The following is a 10,556-nucleotide window of genomic DNA, read 5'->3' as shown; positions in this document are numbered from 1 at the left end:
ATGGTCGTGCCAATTCGCATGGTCGTGCGGTGCAACCAGAGTATAAGGAAGGCACGGCTGTGCCAATTTGCATGGCCGTGTGGTGCAACCAGAGTATAAAGAAGGCACGACCGTGCCAATTCACAAGATCGTGCGGTGTAACAAGTGCAGAAGGAAGGCACGACTATGTCAATTCGCGCGGGCGTGCGGTGTAACCAGAGCAAAAGAGAGACACGGTCGTGCCAATTCTCATGGCTGTGTGGAGTGGCCAGAGGCAAACGAAGGCACGGTCGTGCCAATTGGCACGGCCGTACAATGCAGCCAGAGTAGAAGGAAGACACGCCCATGCGATCTTGCACAGCTGTGCCACTCAACCTGAAGGGAGGAAAGTGTTGGTCGTGCAGATCTCGCACGACCGTGACACAGGCCGTGTGGCGCCCGTGCCCTAACCTATAAAAGGGTCAAGAACCCTATTTTTGGGAGCATCTTTGGTTCGGGACTTCATCCCTCTCATCAGGAAAAGGTTCTCCCCTTCGAGAGAAACCCTAGAGCTTCATTCACCGCCGTCCCTTGACGTTCCGTCCATCTCCAGAGCAAGGAGGAATCCCCAAGACATCAAAAACCTCGGCAAGCATCTCTTCTTCCACTTCTTCTCACATCAAGAGTTGTAAATATGCTTTACTTTATGTTTTGGGGTTGTTCTTCCCTCACAATGGAGTAGATCTCCTTTTCTATGGATGTAGGGAGTAATTTTGGATAGGGTTTGATGTAAGACTCATGTTTATGCCTTTACTTATTGGATGCTTTTGCTTGCTTTATTTCTATTTGATATGCATGAGACTTGCTGAGATTATCTCTTCATATTGATCGACTATGTAGGAATTGCTAATTTCGTAAAGAGAGGATCTTAGATCGTACACCCGAGGGGCCCTAGTGACAGGGGTAACCCGTTCACGGACATCTAGATACTCCCTTGAAAGGAGAGGGAACTTCTCCATAAGGAAGTAAAAGACTAAACTAAACCCTTATCTATATCCTTGATGACACCGATTGGATTTGTATTCTTGTGATCTACCGAGGCGCCCTAGTGACAAGGGTTAACCGTAACAGGATTTCACAAGGATCTTCTCTGTTTAGTGCTTAAGGATAGCAGCTTTAACTTCCGGCGAATGCATGTCGATTGACAATGAGGAAAAGGTAGAACATGATACATCAGGTTCCACCACAACGAAACTAAAATCCTAGAATCCACTTCCTAGAGCTCAATTCCCTCCAAGATCGATTCTCTTATCCTTCTCTTTCTCTCTTCAATCACTCGTGTTAGTTCACAAGCACCAAAGCCAACTTTCAACCTTCTAGATAACTTACTTTGTGACATCTCTAATGCTTAGTCAACAGTCACTGTGGTTCGACAATCTTATATATTACTGACGACGAATTCGTGCACTTACGGAATTATAACAATCTATTTGGACTTTCTCACTCATACCAAGCGTTTGATCCTCCATAACCTACTTGGACTTTCGTCATCTGTGATCACTAACTCTCTGGTCATCTATAACTCACTTGGACTTCCGTCATCTTTGACTAACATATTCATCAACTATGAAGTATCTGGTCAACCTTGACATATTTGATGTCTAACTAATATATTGATCAAATATCAAAATTCAACTCGAGCTTAATCAACTAACTTAACCATAAGTTAATTACACCAACAACATGAAATTCATTAAATATTAATATGTGAATCACTATTTTAAAAACGGTTTTAAAAAAATAATCATATAAATTTTGAAAACATTTTCAAAATATTTTCATTTAATTAACTTAACATCTTACCTGTTCTACATGTCTCAGTGCGCACAATACACGTTGCCTTATATGTTTCTATGATATGAGTCTTTCAATTTTAATTGAATAATTAAAATGATTTATTAAAGGTAGTTTGATCATGTGTTAGATCAAACTTAACTTTGGATCCATCAAAAATAATCTTTTCAGTTGTGATGAATCACATGGGACATCATTAAAATAATCATGTTCCTTAAACAAAAATTTTCCAAAATATCTCACCCAAGGGACTTAGTACTAAGTCTTAGTCTAACTAATCCAGATTGGACTAAGATAACTTTAACTAAATCTAAACTGATTGCACCAGGTAGAATACTCATGCCTTTACCTTGACATACATCAATTGAACTTCTTTAGCCTACTTTTTCCCTCTCTAATATTATTGATCAAGATTAAACTATTTTTTTTCCCTATATTTCTAAGATAATTATTTAGCATATGAATAGAATACATGACATGACATATAATAAATAATTTAAAATGTGTATGATCATGACAAACATGTAATGCATATCAATCAAATCTAATAATGTATCAAATACTCGATTTAATACATTTGATATTAATCCTCGAACTCGTCATTTACTTCATTTATTTTTTTTTCATATTTCATTTATTTCTATACTTTGTATATAAAAAAATAATAAAACAAAACAAAACAAAAAAAAACTTCTAGCTTACTTCCTTAACGGTTAGAATAAAAAATAATGCTAGAAGATAAGGGTGAATATCATTCATGTTTTTCTTTTTTTTCTCTTCGTGTTCATTCTTGTCTATCAGGTTAAAACACGATGGAATAATAAAACAAATAACTTAAAAGACACAGATAAAGAAGATTATCAATTTACTTAGTTCACACCCCGGGTGCTACAACCAAGGCCTGAGTACAAAATATCATCCACTATCTTTCTCCTTTTTAAATACCTTCCAACGACGAAGAAACTTTTTACAAACTTTTGTCAATTACAAACACAACTAGATAATAACAAATATCAAATAAACAAAGTATTAAAAAATCGATCACCTCTGGAGATCCTAAGTGCATGTGGCACTCATCCTAGAGCCTCCTGGATCGCACACGTAGAATCTTTAGGCACTTTTCGAGCACAAAACTTGAGAGGATTAGATGTTATAATTGCTTTAATGATTTAGAGTCTCTTGCTCGAGGTTCTTTTATAGATATGTTTCAGTCAATTGATAAGCCTTTTTCGATCGACTAATCAAGATATGATCTTGCTCAATCGACTATTTAAAATTTGTTTTTTTTTCAATCAACACATCAAGAGGTTCGGTTGACTGATAAAGATTTGTGTTATCTTTCCATCCAGATTTATTTGCAGATCGGATCAACATCGCTCTTGGTTTATTGATTGGATCTTTTTTTCAGTCATTCGATCACAAGAATAGTTAACCACACATAAACTTTCCATCCAGGGTTGGATTAACAATCTTTTCGATATGGTGATCAAATTTGTGTTCGATCGCTCGATCAATAGTATCAATCGATTTATTTTGACTTTGATCTTATCTTTTGCCACGCAACATGTTCCACTTATTTGATGTCACGTTGACTCAGTTTGCTAATTCAGCATTTGCTCAACCAAACACAATTGTTTGGTTGCCCAAACCAAGTAGTCAACCTATCATTCTTTTCGGTAGACTGAAAGATTGATTTATGCAAAACAACAAGCATATAAATAAGCCTAGTTCTTAGTTTTCTTGACCTACTGGCTTACTTGCTTAGAATTCACTTCTCTAAGACTTTCCACACTACCTAGAGTTCACTCCCCTAGACATATGATCATCCTTAGCATCCTTTGACTTTTCTTTGATAGACATCTGGTCATCCTTGACATGCTTTGACTTTTCTTTGATAAACATTCGGTCAACTTTGATTTTCTTGAATTTTTCCCTTGCCAAGTATCCGATCAACTTTAACTTGCTTGAACTTTCCTGTTGCCAAATATCTAGTCAACTTTGACTTACCTAGACTTTTACCTTGCCAAGCATCCAATCAACCTTGACATATTTGTGTTGGTGTCGGGAGCACCATATAATCAAAATTCAGTTTTGTTGTAATCTAATGGCTCTATTGAGTGTGCAGGTAGCTCAACCAAAAAAGCCCTAGTAGATCAAGCTGGCTAGATACTAGGCAAGTTAAAGTCCTAGTAGGTCAGTTGGATCGGATCCTAGGCAGCAAAAGTCTTAGTAAATCAAGGACATCAAGCATGGATGTCTAGATGGGTCAAGGGACAGGACATCTAGAAAAATGGATTTAATGGGTTAATAAGGGCTAGACATCGAATCAAAGAAAGTTGTGGAGAGTTAATTGATTGGATGCTGAGTAGAGGAAGCTCAAACAGGTATAGAGGACCTGATTTTTGGCAAAGGTATATGAGGTAAGCTTCTAGAGTGAAGATGTTTTCCTAAAAAGAAGAACAAGTTAGGATGAGTCCTCGTTATGGGGATAGACCTTAGGAGATGATCCGACTAAGGGTTCCCCGCTCAGATTCTGAAGTCGAGATCGGACAATTAAGTAACTATCAAACTATATTTTGCTTAATTATCATATTCTGTGCTAACCTTATTTTACAAGATTTGGTAGACCGATCAGTTGATCAGTAGACTAAATAGTTCGGTAGACCGATTAGGTTAATCAGTAGACCAAATAGTTAGGTAGACTGAATGGTAAGGTTTGGTCGATTGTAAGCTGAGGTGTCAGTTGGGGCATCCTGTGTATTGATGTGGCATCTGAGGTGGATGGGAAAAGTCTCGAATGACTGACATGGCATGGGATAAGGACCATCTGATAACCATATTGTCATGATACGATTTCAAACTCAATTAATTTATCGAACCCTCTCTACACTAATGTAGCATAAGGATGACTTAGGCCATCTCCCAACAAATGTAATGATAGGATGATAATTCTTAAGGTCACTTTATTTCTTGGAGTTTTTGATGTTGAAATTGGGGGTTTGGAATTTGGGTTGCTAATGTGCTTACTTTATATATGGATTTTGATATGTTTTGACGTATCTCTTGATCTACTTTGCATGTATATATTTTATAATTTTATCTCTTTATGCTTCATTTAAGTACATCTCTATTTAGGGATACTGCTCTTATGTATTTCTTGTGTTATGGTATGAAATGGAGTGAGAATGAAGATTGAAGATCAAGGTGGAAATCTTTTGGAGCTGAACACGGGCACTTGTGCCCAGTGGCATAGGTTGTGTTCCTTTAGGGTGCTTCTACATGGGTGCCCGTGCCCATCGGTATAGGTAATAATCCATTAAGCCACCAAATTTAGAATGCCCATGCCCAACGGCATGGGTCGTGCTCAAGTTCAAGTACTGAACATGGGTGCCAATGTCTAGTTGCATGGGTCGTATTTGCCCATGTTCTGAAGCAGCCACACCTAACACAGGCTCCCATGCATTTGGGAACGGCCGGTGTTGGGCTTCCACTCCAATGCCTATTTAAGTCGATCCCTCCAGGTGGATTCAACACCATCTACGTTTTAAGGCGGGATCGAGAGCAACAAAAAGGAAGATTCTTCGATCAAGCCTAAGCATTTTCTCTCATTTCTCTGATTTCTAAACTTGTAATCAAATTTCTATGATTTGATCATGTTCTATGATTGTAATCTCACATTTATGGGGTAAACTCTAGATTCTAGGATTAGCGAGTAGCTTTATGTGATATAAACATTATTTCTATTGATCTAAGCAAGTTTGATCATTCTTATTCTGTGATATGTGAGTTGTTGTCTAGATCTACTATGTTAACATAATCTTGATGCTAAAAGTATGAGATTCGTATTTCACGAGGATTTGAGGATGAACCAAAAGGAGAATCCAACCCTCCAACCCGTAGAAAACTAAGATGCGAAGAGTTGCCCACTAAAATAGATCGGTATACAGCGAGGAATCCTAGACTATCATAGAGTTTAATGGAATAATTTTAATTCATTGTCACATACTAAGAGAATGGTCATTTAGGTTGTGGGGATATCGTGATAGGGTCCTCTTTAGGTTACGATCCTTAATTTCATCTACTCTAAAAGTAGACGATAATTGAGATTAGTACGCCGGTGTAGTTCCAAAAATTTACACCGGATACATAGGATAGTCTACCTACACAAGCTAACATTCAGGATAGGAATTTAAACGTAGATCAGTTGTTTACTTGCATAGAAGTGGAACCAAAGTCCTAGAATTTCTCTCCACCCTTTTTGCCTTTCTATTATTTCTTTACTGCATTTCTATTGCCTACATGAATTTTCTCGAACTAGATATCTACTGCCTTTATTGCCTTCTTGAGCTAGTTGTCTTTCTCTCTCTTTTCTCTTTAGTTGTCGATTTTCATATTCATGACACTCTACATCATTGATTTGGTATGGACAATTAAGTTTGATTAGTAAGATGGTATTTAATCGTCAGCCCCTGTATATTCAATCTTTATTACTTGACGACACAATTATACACTTACAGTTTGTTCATATCAAGTTTTTGGTATCATTACCGGAGAATGATTTTGAATTGATATTAGATGAAATTTAGATTGATTGAATTAGAGTGTTTCTTTTATGTTTATTTATTGTTTGTATTTGTTTGGACTTGTCTTCACTTTGTATATTGGTCCTTTCAGGGAAAATCAAATTGAATTTGAAATATGATTGGTGACTAAGCGAAAACCATGAGGGTAGTCAGTGATACCAAACTTTTCAAAGATTTCTTCGTACTTTTATCTTAGGCCTTGAGATCTTGTTTTGTTAGGTCTTTGATTAAAGCTAGAGATTTTGAATTCAACCTAGGGCTAATTTTTATTATTCAGCAACAATAATTTGGGGACACACTTTCGAAAGATCCATATCGGTATTTAGATCATTTTTTGGCATGTTGTAATACAGTGAAACGGATGTGTTTTAGATGATGCAATCAGATTAATGGGATTCAGTTTTTCCTTAACAAGCAAGGCTAGTGATTGGTTATACTCACTTCCACCAGAAAGCATCATGAAATGGGAGCAGATAGAAAAGTGTTTTCTAAATAAATATTTTCCACCAATCAAGACGGTAAAATGTAGAAGTGAAATCATAAACTTCCAATAGACAAAAGGAGAATCATTATTTACAGCTTAGGAAAGACTCAAAGGATTACTAATACAGTGTCCTTATCATGTCTTAGAAGAGTAGTTTGTAATTCATCTATTTTATATGGGAATCTCTGAAGTAGTCAGGGCTTCATTGAACTTGATGGTAAGGGATGCTTTGATGAAGAAAAATGTGGAAGAAGCCTATTCATTCACAAAGGAAGTGACATCAAATTTAATCTTGTGGGGGTAATAAAAAGAAGAGAGACTCTCCCACGGAGGCAAATAAGATATAGAGACTGCCGCACAATGCTTAGCTATGCACAGGATGAGCCTAGAAAGAGATATAGAACAATTAAAGACAAATTTTGAGGGAATGAACCAAGGCATCATTAAGAGAAAGCAACAAAACAGTGAGGTTCTAGAGTTTGAGAAGAAATTTCAAACCAAAGCAACTTCCTAGAATAGGACACCATAACCACTAAGTTATGCAAAATTTCTAAAAGATGCATTGACCTTAAAAGGTAAAGTGGAGGGACAAATTGCTATAAAAATGTCTAAGGAATGCAGTGCACTACTACAGACTAGGATACTTCTCAAATTGAAAGATCCTAAGAGTTTTTCAATACTATGTACTATTGGCAACATCCACATTGATAAAGCCATGTGTGAGTTGGGATCCAGTGTGAGCCTTATGTCATATGCATTATTTAGAAGGATTGGACTGGAAGAATTGAAACCTATAAATGTGTCCTTATAGTTGATGGATCGCTCAATCAAATGCCCTTCAGAGGAGATAAAGAATATACCAATGAAGATTAGAGGATACACTATTGTAACGCCCCGCCTCCTACTGTCTAGGCTGTAAGGCCGGGGGTTACAATATGCTAAACTACTCTTGGAAACTCTATGCTGTATGCCATAGAATCTGAAATTTTTATTCGGGATACCTTTCTGAAGTTATACATATGCTAAAGAAGGGAACTTAACCTTCTATTTGGTCAAAAACTGAAGTTAGGCACTTCTGGCTGAAAGCAGACATTCCAATCGATAGGCTGATCGATTGGAGTTGTCTGATCGATCCACTGATCGACTCAACTCACTACTGTGCACGGGGTCAAGTCTGGATCGATCGGCTGATCGATCCAGCCTGGCCAATCGATCCAATGATCGATTCAGAGGCTCTCTGTTCGCGGGAATTAAATTCCCGATCGATCGGCTGATCGACCCATGGTCGATCGATCAGCTGATCGATTCCACAGCTCTCTGTACGCGACAGATTACCTCCCAATCGATCGGCTGATCGATTGGGGACCCTCCAATCGATCGGCTGATCGATCGGAGTTCTGATTTCTGCTGCATTTCAGAATCTCGAGCAAAACATGGATATATCAACTAATAAACACTAAACTCCTACTAAATAGATTATGATTCATAACTTACCGACTGACATCAAGGTAACTAGAGGTCTAGGCATAGCATAGTCCACACATTCACAATTCATGACACTTAATATTCTAGAAGTGCAGGAAATAACCAAAACTGAAACACTGAGTTCTTAAATCTGCTAGTTTCCCAAAGATCTTCATTCCAAGTTCCTTCTCGCACACATCTTTATTGCATTGCCCTCCAGTCTCCACTAATCCATCTTTCCTTTACCTTTATCTGCAGTATAAGGAAAAAGAAGTATCTGTAAGCTTGGGAGCTTAGTAAGAACTATCTACCTCACAAAACATGCATTCGATGCAATTTATGCTTTTAAACATGCTATTTGAAATACATGCTGATAATTATGCTAAGACTTCTAAAACATGGTTGCTAAAACATGGCATAATGGCGTACAATTCATGGCATTCAAAACTAAGCATAGAACTATCATGTGAATCTATAAGAAAACTAAACTGAAATGAAAGCTGAGCTGAACTAATATCAAACTAATGCTAAAGCTGCACTGTATTCAGATAACTAATTTGTGAAGTTTTAAAAACTATTTATCATAAATAGATGAAAATACTAATCATGCTACTGATGGGTCCGGCAACTGTACTTGCTATGTGCGCATCCCTAACTAGACTCAAGGTAGCAAATCCTAAATCTAGTAGGGTTTACTAGGTTATCTAAACCTAGGGACGACTATGGGAGCCCATCCCAAGGACATCTAGCCCAGTACAGTGCCACTCATAAAAGTAAAATACGGTTTCATATCTGAATTATTTTATCTTGCTTTACTAGGTTATCTGAACCTAGAACTAGGTTATCTGAACCTAGAGGTGACTATGGGAGCCCACCCATTGGACCGTAGTCCCATATAGCTGAAGCAAGGCTAAATGTACTATTCAAATACTTCTACTGCATTTACTGAGCTATTAAAAATGTCTACTGTAGCATTTTACTGAGCTAAACATTTTATCAAACACGTGGTGTGCACTAGATCACACCCTACGTACTGGAAATCTGCATACAACTAAACTAATGCATAAAAATATGCGAATAGCTACTTATACTACAGGTGAGGGTTTCTTACATCCTGCGCTAGATTTCCTTACGATCTGTTCGCTAGGTTTTCCGGAAGGACGATCTTCTCGACGATCCTCCTACGTCTACGTGCTCTTCTCGCGGAGAGGAGCGTCCTCGTGCCGGAGTTGTCGCCGGAAGGTGATCCTACGACCCTAGGGATGGAACCCTAGGTCTCTCGGGGTTTTGGTGGCCGAGAGGGTGCGGAATAGACAGAGAGACGGCGTGAGGGTGAGGAGAGAAAGAAATCCCGATCCAAAATAAACCCTCAATTAATTATTTCCCTATTTATATTAAGTGATTTATTCGGCCAACTTAAACTTAAATATAATTGCTTCCCTTTTCTTTTAGCACACCCTTGCTAGGGCCTCCTGGTTACTAGAGTTCTCTATAAGACATTGGGTCCATAGGTTGCGGGTTCAATTCCCGCTTAGGCTATTTTACGTTTCTATTTATTTTTGCTACTTTCGCTACTCTAAAAATTTTATAAAAATATCCTAAAATTCCAGAAAAATAGTAGAATATTTCTAATAATTTATTTGGAAATTTTCGAGCATTACAACTATGCAGACAGATTTTATGATTTTGGGTATAGAGAAAGATATACAAATTCTCCTCATATTAGGGAGGCCATTTTTAGCCACAACTAGTGTGGTATTTAATGTTAAGAATAAGCTCTCATTAATGATAGGTGGAGAGAAAGTGAAATTTTATCTATCCAGAGCTATTTGGTTACTTTCTGAAGTGGAAACTTATTGTAGAGTGAAAGTTTTGAATATAGTTGTTCAAGACACGATCAATGAAGAATAATACAGGGAAGGAGGAGACCTTGATTTTTCATAGGGAGTGGACAGGAATCCAAATTTATTTAGGGTGGAAGAGAATATTGAGAAATTTGAATCAAATAAAGATAAATAAGCAAAGATGAAAATTCTTCACATTAAGTTGAAACCACTCCTTTCAACCCTTAGATATTAATTTTTGGGGTTGAACTCCACTTACCCTGTGATTGTAAATGCTGATTTGAACGAGACTAAAACTCAGAAATTATTGAAGGAACTCAGATTACACAAGAAAGTCCTAGGATACTCAATTAAAGGCATAAAAGGAAT

General features: G+C 37.5%; 1 non-coding gene across 1 annotated transcript; it reads right to left on the bottom strand.

Annotated features, from left to right (window-relative positions):
- Positions 1-6,916: 6,916 nt before the first annotated feature.
- LOC122007540 lies at positions 6,917-7,023 on the bottom strand. The gene has a single exon (XR_006119021.1). It is a non-coding gene; the product is annotated as a small nucleolar RNA R71 (small nucleolar RNA).
- Positions 7,024-10,556: the final 3,533 nt, after the last annotated feature.

The sequence above is a fragment of the Zingiber officinale genome, chromosome 7B (genome assembly GCF_018446385.1).
Source record: "Zingiber officinale cultivar Zhangliang chromosome 7B, Zo_v1.1, whole genome shotgun sequence".
In the NCBI taxonomy this organism is placed as follows: Eukaryota; Viridiplantae; Streptophyta; class Magnoliopsida; order Zingiberales; family Zingiberaceae; genus Zingiber; species Zingiber officinale.
Note: the sequence above shows the minus strand (reverse complement) of the source record. Positions and strands in the feature narration are given on the sequence as shown.